The 9298-nt window shown below is 46.2% G+C and overlaps 1 protein-coding gene across 6 annotated transcripts in view; it reads left to right on the top strand.

Moving 5' to 3' along the window:
• Nucleotides 1-1546: 1546 nt before the first annotated feature.
• Nucleotides 1547-9298, top strand: part of TMEM219 (transmembrane protein 219) — a 44454-nt gene continuing 36702 nt past the window's right edge. For 2 of the 6 annotated variants that reach the window (XM_053695077.1, XM_053695072.1), the window contains exon 1: nucleotides 1660-1821. The gene's annotated coding sequence lies outside the window, so the exon portion shown is untranslated. Of the gene's footprint in view, nucleotides 1589-1655; nucleotides 1822-1844; nucleotides 1941-5499; nucleotides 5520-9298 lie in introns of those variants that run through there. The other 4 variants (XM_053695073.1, XM_053695076.1, XM_053695074.1 and 1 more) reach the window with 4 other exon arrangements.

Genomic DNA, 9298 nt, shown 5'->3' with positions numbered 1-9298 from the left:
CTTCTCTTTCTTTTTGGTTGAGGAGTATCATTCGGTTGGGTTATGTGACAGCTGGACAACAGCCTCCTGAGAGGATTACAGCTCATTAAATTTGGGCTGTTTTCTTCTTCCTGGGCCTTTAAGAACGAGGCTTCTGTGGATCAGATTTGCAAGGCGGCCTCTTAGTCTTTGTTATATAATTTTTCAAAATTCTATTTTTGCCTCAGCTAAGACTCTGTGGGGGAAAAAGTGCTTCAAGCGGTGGTGCCCTCAGTTTAGATCTGCCTGTCTTGTTTCTCCCTCCCTTTCCATTCTGTGTCCTCTAGCTTGGGTATTGGTTCCCACTAGTAATTAGAATGGATTTATGGACTCTCCATGCCATTGGAAAGAAAACAACATTTATGCTTACCTGATAAATGATTTTCTTTCTTGGCATGGAGAGTCCACGACCCGTCCTTGTCTATTTCAAGACGGCTTATTATTTTGGTTTCTAAACTTCAGGCACCTCTATACCCCTGGTATTCTTCTTTCTGTATTCCCTCGGCTGAACGACTGGGGGTTATGGGAAGTGGGAGGAATACTTAAGACTTTGCTGGGGTGTTCTTTGTCTCCTCCTGGTGGCCAGGAGTTGAATTGCCACCAGTAATTAGAATGGATTCCTGGACTCTCCATGCCAGGAAAGAAAATAATTTATCAGGTAAGCATACATTTTGTTTTTTTAAATAACATTGTACTGATTTTTAGACTCCTAACCAAGCCCCAAAGTTTTAGATGTATACTGATGTATACAGACTGCTTCTGTTTTTATAATGGTTCTTTTCATATGTAGGGGATGGTTTCTGCTATCATCCCCTTTCAGTGGGTGTCCCATGCTTATCTTAACAGAGCTAAACTGGGAGCTTGTGAGTTTTTTTTAAAAGGTTTTACATTGTTTTTTTAGATCAGTATCTGCATATTATTTTTTTTATAGTAGTGTTTATTACACGCAGTTAAATGGAAATTTGTGTATTCTGCCCCTTTAAAATATCAGTTGAATTTCAATCCTAAAGGAGATTTTAAAGGGAATTACCCAAGAATGTTTGTTTAAAAAGATAGATAATCCCTTTTATTACCCATTCCCCAGTTTTGCATAATCAACATTGTTATATTAATACACTTATTCCTGGTGATTATCTTGTATCTAATCCTCTGCGGACTGTCCCCTTATTTCAGTAATTTTGACAGACTTGCATTATAGCCAATCAGCGCCCTCTCATAAGTAGCTAGTTTATACATGCATTTATTTTAGTACTTTTTATCTATGTTCTCACAGAACTGCAGGCTGTGCATAGCTGGAAGAAGGAAACCATTTTAAATAAAAACTTTATAGTTATGACTTATTCCCAGCATTAAAGTATGAGATCGACAAGACAAAAAATTCAAAACCCTATATGCAATAATAATTCCGGAAGCTGGTTTCTATGGCAACAACATCAATACACGTGTCAGGCACGTTAGGTTAACTCAACGGTTCCATTTTGTAATGTCTGTTGGCCTCTGCGCGTGCGCAACGTGCTTCCGCGTTAGTGTCCGTTGCGCATGCCCATTAGAAAAGCTGAATCTAGAACGGGTAATTGCAGCGCTTTCCTATTGTGAATATGAGTAATAATACAGAGGGGTACATGGGGTAGGTGATGAGGAGGGATAGACACATTGACTAGTATTTTGGCTACCAAAGAAGGATATGTTGCTGTTTTTCGTGGTTTGCGATAGCTCCCGCGATGCTTTGCAGTTATATCCATAACCGTAGTGCATTGTGGGATATACACGGGTTCAAATCCTCCCATTAATAATCATCTGGGCGTAAGTATGACGTTGATCACATGGTTAATGGTTATCACTGCTGAGTGTGCTGAGACAATGCTAGTATTAAGCTCCCACTAGTGAGGTGGGACAGTATACTGAGCCCCACGGCTGCCCTGGTAATGTAACTGTCTGCTTTACTGGTGCGCTGTAATGGGACAGTATACTGAGCCCCACGGCTGCCCTGGTAATGTAACTGTCTGCTTTACTGGTGTAATACACTTAGCTCCCAGTGCTGTAATGGGACAGTATACTGAGCCCCACTGCTGCCCTGGTAATGTAACTGTCTGCTTTACTGGTGTAATACACTTAGCTCCCAGTGCTGTAATGGGACAGTATACTGAGCCCCACGGCTGCCCTGGTAATGTAACTGTCTGCTTTACTGGTGTAATACACTTAGCTCCCAGTGCTGTAATGGGACAGTATACTTAGCCCCACTGCTGCCCTGGTAATGTAACTGTCTGCTTTACTGGTGTAATACACTTAGTGCTGTAATGGGACAGTATACTGAGCCCCACGGCTGCCCTGGTAATGTAACTGTCTGCTTTACTGGTGTAATACACTTAGCTCCCAGTGCTGTAATGGGACAGTATACTTAGCCCCACTGCTGCCCTGGTAATGTAACTGTCTGCTTTACTGGTGTAATACACTTAGTGCTGTAATGGGACAGTATACTGAGCCCCACGGCTGCCCTGGTAATGTAACTGTCTGCTTTACTGGTGCTGTACACTTAGCTTGCAGTGCTGTAATGGGACAGTATACTGAGCCCCACGGCTGCCCTGGTAATGTAACTGTCTGCTTTACTGGTATAATACACTTAGCTCCCAGTGCTGTAATGGGACAGTATACTGAGCCCCACTGCTGCCCTGGTAATGTAACTGTCTGCTTTACTGGTGTAATACACTTATCTCCCAGTGCTGTAATGGGACAGTATACTGAGCCCCACTGCTTCCCTGGTACTGCAACTGTCTGCTTTACTGGTGTTGTACACTTAGCTCTTAGTGCTGTAATGGGACAGTATACTGAGCCCCACGGCTGCCCTGGTAATGTAACTGTCTGCTTTACTGGTGTAATACACTTAGTGCTGTAATGGGACAGTATACTGAGCCCCACGGCTGCCCTGGTAATGTAACTGTCTGCTTTACTGGTGTAATACACTTAGCTCCCAGTGCTGTAATGGGACAGTATACTTAGCCCCACTGCTGCCCTGGTAATGTAACTGTCTGCTTTACTGGTGTAATACACTTAGTGCTGTAATGGGACAGTATACTGAGCCCCACGACTGCCCTGGTAATGTAACTGTCTGCTTTACTGGTGCTGTACACTTAGCTTGCAGTGCTGTAATGGGACAGTATACTGAGCCCCACGGCTGCCCTGGTAATGTAACTGTCTGCTTTACTGGTATAATACACTTAGCTCCCAGTGCTGTAATGGGACAGTATACTGAGCCCCACTGCTGCCCTGGTAATGTAACTGTCTGCTTTACTGGTGTAATACACTTATCTCCCAGTGCTGTAATGGGACAGTATACTGAGCCCCACTGCTTCCCTGGTACTGCAACTGTCTGCTTTACTGGTGCTGTACACTTAGCTCTTAGTGCTGTAATGGGACAGTATACTGAGCCCCACGGCTGCCCTGGTAATGTAACTGTCTGCTTTACTGGTTCTGTGCACCTAGCTTACAGTGCTGTAATGGGACAGTATACTGAGCCCCACTGCTGCCCTGGTAATGTAACTGTCTGCTTTACTGGTGCTGTACACTTAGCTTACAGTGCTGTAATGGGACAGTATACTGAGCCCCACTGCTGCCCTGGTAATGTAACTGTCTGCTTTACTTGTGCTGTACACTTAGCTTACAGTGCTGTAATGGGACAGTATACTGAGCCCCACTGCTGCCCTGGTAATGTAACTGTCTGCTTTACTGGTGCTGTACACTTAGCTTACAGTGCTGTAATGGGACAGTATACTGAGCCCCACTGCTGCCCTGGTAATGTAACTGTCTGCTTTACTTGTGCTGTACACTTAGCTCCCAGTGCTGTAATGGGACAGTATACTTAGCCCCACTGCTGCCCTGGTAATGTAACTGTCTGCTTTACTGGTGTAATACACTTAGTGCTGTAATGGGACAGTATACTGAGCCCCACGGCTGCCCTGGTAATGTAACTGTCTGCTTTACTGGTGTAATACACTTAGCTCCCAGTGCTGTAATGGGACAGTATACTTAGCCCCACTGCTGCCCTGGTAATGTAACTGTCTGCTTTACTGGTGTAATACACTTAGTGCTGTAATGGGACAGTATACTGAGCCCCACGGCTGCCCTGGTAATGTAACTGTCTGCTTTACTGGTGCTGTACACTTAGCTTGCAGTGCTGTAATGGGACAGTATACTGAGCCCCACGGCTGCCCTGGTAATGTAACTGTCTGCTTTACTGGTATAATACACTTAGCTCCCAGTGCTGTAATGGGACAGTATACTGAGCCCCACTGCTGCCCTGGTAATGTAACTGTCTGCTTTACTGGTGTAATACACTTATCTCCCAGTGCTGTAATGGGACAGTATACTGAGCCCCACTGCTTCCCTGGTACTGCAACTGTCTGCTTTACTGGTGCTGTACACTTAGCTCTTAGTGCTGTAATGGGACAGTATACTGAGCCCCACGGCTGCCCTGGTAATGTAACTGTCTGCTTTACTGGTGTAATACACTTAGTGCTGTAATGGGACAGTATACTGAGCCCCACGGCTGCCCTGGTAATGTAACTGTCTGCTTTACTGGTGTAATACACTTAGCTCCCAGTGCTGTAATGGGACAGTATACTTAGCCCCACTGCTGCCCTGGTAATGTAACTGTCTGCTTTACTGGTGTAATACACTTAGTGCTGTAATGGGACAGTATACTGAGCCCCACGACTGCCCTGGTAATGTAACTGTCTGCTTTACTGGTGCTGTACACTTAGCTTGCAGTGCTGTAATGGGACAGTATACTGAGCCCCACGGCTGCCCTGGTAATGTAACTGTCTGCTTTACTGGTATAATACACTTAGCTCCCAGTGCTGTAATGGGACAGTATACTGAGCCCCACTGCTGCCCTGGTAATGTAACTGTCTGCTTTACTGGTGTAATACACTTATCTCCCAGTGCTGTAATGGGACAGTATACTGAGCCCCACTGCTTCCCTGGTACTGCAACTGTCTGCTTTACTGGTGCTGTACACTTAGCTCTTAGTGCTGTAATGGGACAGTATACTGAGCCCCACGGCTGCCCTGGTAATGTAACTGTCTGCTTTACTGGTTCTGTGCACCTAGCTTACAGTGCTGTAATGGGACAGTATACTGAGCCCCACTGCTGCCCTGGTAATGTAACTGTCTGCTTTACTGGTGCTGTACACTTAGCTTACAGTGCTGTAATGGGACAGTATACTGAGCCCCACTGCTGCCCTGGTAATGTAACTGTCTGCTTTACTTGTGCTGTACACTTAGCTTACAGTGCTGTAATGGGACAGTATACTGAGCCCCACTGCTGCCCTGGTAATGTAACTGTCTGCTTTACTGGTGCTGTGCACTTAGCTCTTAGTGCTGTAATGGGACAGTATACTGAGCCCCACTGCTGCCCTGGTAATGTAACTGTCTGCTTTACTGGTGCTGTACACTTAGCTCTTAGTGCTGTAATGGGACAGTATACTGAGCCCCACGGCTGCCCTGGTAATGTAACTGTCTGCTTTACTGGTTCTGTGCACTTAGCTTACAGTGCTGTAATGGGACAGTATACTGAGCCCCACTGCTGCCCTGGTAATGTAACTGACTGCTTTACTGGTGCTGTACACTTAGCTTACAGTGCTGTAATGGGGCAGTATACTGAGCCCCACTGCTGCCCTGGTAATGTAACTGTCTGCTTTACATGTGCTGTACACTTAGCTTACAGTGCTGTAATGGGACAGTATACTGAGCCCCACTGCTGCCCTGGTAATGTAACTGTCTGCTTTACTGGTGCTGTGCACTTAGCTTACAGTGCTGTAATGGGACAGTATACTGAGCCCCACTGCTGCCCTGGTAATGTAACTGTCTGCTTTACTGGTGCTGTGCACTTAGCTCGCAGTGCTGTAATGGGACAGTATACTGAGCCCCACTGCTGCCCTGGTAATGTAACTGTCTGCTTTACTGATGCTGTACACTTAGCTCTTAGTGCTGTAATGGGACAGTATACTGAGCCCCACTGCTGCCCTGGTAATGTAACTGTCTGCTCTACTGATGCTGTACACTTTGCTCCCAGTGCACTGTAATGGGACAGTATACTGAGCCCCACTGCTGCCCTGGTAATGTAACTGTCTGCTTTACTTGTGCTGTGCACTTAGCTCCCAGTGCTGTAATGGGACAGTATACTGAGCCCCACTGCTTCCCTGGTAATGTAACTGTCTGCTTTACTGGTGCTGTACACTTAGCTCTCAGTGCTGTAATGGGACAGTATACTGAGCCCCACTGCTGCCCTGGTAATGTAACTGTCTGCTTTACTGGTGCTGTGCACTTAGCTCGCAGTGCTGTAATGGGACAGTATACTGAGCCCCACTGCTGCCCTGGTAATGTAACTGTCTGCTCTACTGATGCTGTACACTTTGCTCCCAGTGCTGTAATGGGACAGTATACTGAGCCCAACTGCTGCCCTGGTAATGTAACTGTCTGCTTTACTGGTGTTGTGCACTTAGCTCCCAGTGCTGTAATGGGACAGTATACTAAGCCCCACTGCTTCCCTTGTAATGTAACTGTCTGCTTTACTGGTGCTGTACACTTAGCTCTCAGTGCTGTAATGGGACAGTATACTGAGCCCCACTGCTGCCCTGGTAATTTAACTGTCTGCTTTACTGGTGCTGTGCACTTAGCTCCCAGTGCTGTAATGAGACAGTATACTGAGCCCCACTGCTGCCCTGGTAATGTAACTGTCTGCTTTACTGGTGCTGTGCACTTAGCTCCCAGTGCTCTAATGGGACAGTATACTGAGCCCCACTGCTGCCCTGGTAATGTAACTGTCTGCTTTACTGGTTCTGTGCACTTAGCTCCCAGTGCTGTAATGGGACAGTATACTGAGCCCCACTGCTGCCCTGGTAATGTAACTGTCTGCTTTACTGGTGCTGTGCACTTATCTCCCAGTGCTGTAATGAGACAGTATGCTGAGCCCTACTGCTGCCCTGGTAATGTAACTGTCTGCTCTACTGGTGTTGTGCACTTAACTCGCAGTGCTGTAATGGGACAGTATACTGAGCCCCACTGAACTGGTAATGTAACTGTCTGCTGTACTGGTGCTGTACACTTAGCTCCGAGTACTGTAATTAGAGTAAACTGAGCCCTCACTACTGCTTTTGTTTATATTGCTAACTACTTTACTGGGAAAATATACTTAGCCCTCAGTGCTGTAATGGGATCGTGTAATGAGACAGTATGCTGAGGTCTCAAGTCAAGTCAGGAACACTTTATTAGCATGACATTACATGTGTTGCCAAAGTAATATACTACAATAAAACAGATCAATAAACATTTATAAAACAGGAGTGTAGTGGAGTAAATATTATGACAGTTTATTGACAGTCTGTTACATATTTTGCTACTATCCTGGTAGCTTTGTTATATTTCTCCAAAAAGTATAAACTGCTGCCCTGGTAAATGTAACTTATTGCCTCTGCTGTCCTGGGGCAGTGCACTTTGCTACTAGTAGATGTAATAAAATACCACTGCTGTTCTGGGGCAGTGCATTTTGCTACCAGTACTGTACCGGTAGATGTAATGAAATACCACTGCTGTACTGGGGCAGTGCACTTCGCTACCAGTGCTGTACCGGTAGATGTAATGAAATACCACTGCTGTTCTGGGGCAGTGCACTTCGCTACCAGTGCTGTACCGGTAGATGTAATGAAATACCACTGCTGTCCTGGGGCAGTGCACTTCACTACCAGTACTGTACCGTTAAATGTAATGAAATACCACTGCTGTACTGGGGCAGTGCACTTCGCTACCAGTACTGTACCAGTAGATGTAATGAAATACCACTGCTGTACTGGGGCAGTGCACTTTGCTACCAGTACTGTACTGGTAGATGTAATGAAATACCACTGCTGTACTGGGGCAGTGCACTTCGCTACCAGTGCCGTACTGGTAGATGCAATGAAATACCACTGCTTTACTGGGGCAGTGCACTTCGCTACCAGTACTGTACCAGTAGATGTAATGAAATACCACTGCTGTACTGGGCAGTGCACTTCGCTACCAGTGCTGTACCAGTAGATGTAATGAAATACCACTGCTGTACTGGGGCAGTGCACTTAGCTACCAGTGCTGTACCGGTAAATGTAATGAAATACCACTGCTGTACTGGGGTAGTGCACTTCGCTACCAGTGCTGTACCGGTAAATGTAATGAAATACCACTGCTGTCCTGGGGCAGTGCACTTTGCTACCAGTACTGTACCAGTAGATGTAATGAAATACCACTGCTGTACTGGGGCAGTGCACTTCGCTACCAGTGCTGTACCGGTAGATGTAATGAAATACCACTGCTGTACTGGGGCAGTGCACTTCGCTACCAGTGCTGTACCGGTAGATGTAATGAAATACCACTGCTGTCCTGGGGCAGTGCACTTCGCTACCAGTACTGTACCGTTAAATGTAATGAAATACCACTGCTGTACTGGGGCAGTGCACTTCGCTACCAGTACTGTACCAGTAGATGTAATGAAATACCACTGCTGTACTAGGGCAGTGCACTTTGCTACCAGTACTGTACCGGTATATGTAATGAAATACCACTGCTGTACCGGGGCAGTGCACTTCGCTACCAGTGCCGCACTGGTAGATGCAATGAAATACCACTGCTTTACTGGGGCAGTGCACTTCGCTACCAGTACTGTACCAGCAGATGTAATGAAATGCCACTGCTGTACTGGGGCAGTGCACTTTGCTACCAGTGCTGTACCAGCAGATGTAATGAAATACCACTGCTGTACTGGGGCAGTGCACTTTGCTACCAGTACTGTACCGGTAGATGTAATGAAATACCACTGCTGTCCTGGGGCAGTGCACTTAGCTACCAGTGCTGTACCAGTATATGTAATGAAATACCACTGCTGTCCTGGGGCAGTGCACTTCGCTACCAGTGCTGTACCGGTAGATGTAATGAAATACCACTGCTGTACTGGGGCAGTGCACTTTGCTACCAGTACTGTACCGGTAGATGTAATGAAATACCACTGCTGTACTGGGGCAGTGCACTTCGCTACCAGTGCTGTACCGGTAGATGTAATGAAATACCACTGCTGTCCTGGGGCAGTGCACTTCGCTACCAGTACTGTACCGTTAAATGTAATGAAATACCACTGCTGTACTGGGGCAGTGTACTTCGCTACCAGTACTGTACCAGTAGATGTAATGAAATACCACTGCTGTACTAGGGCAGTGCACTTTGCTACCAGTACTGTACCGGTAGATGTAATGAAATAC

Source organism: Bombina bombina, chromosome 11 (assembly GCF_027579735.1).
Source record: "Bombina bombina isolate aBomBom1 chromosome 11, aBomBom1.pri, whole genome shotgun sequence".
Taxonomy (NCBI): Eukaryota; Metazoa; Chordata; class Amphibia; order Anura; family Bombinatoridae; genus Bombina; species Bombina bombina.
This window is presented reverse-complemented; position numbering and strand designations above follow the sequence as displayed.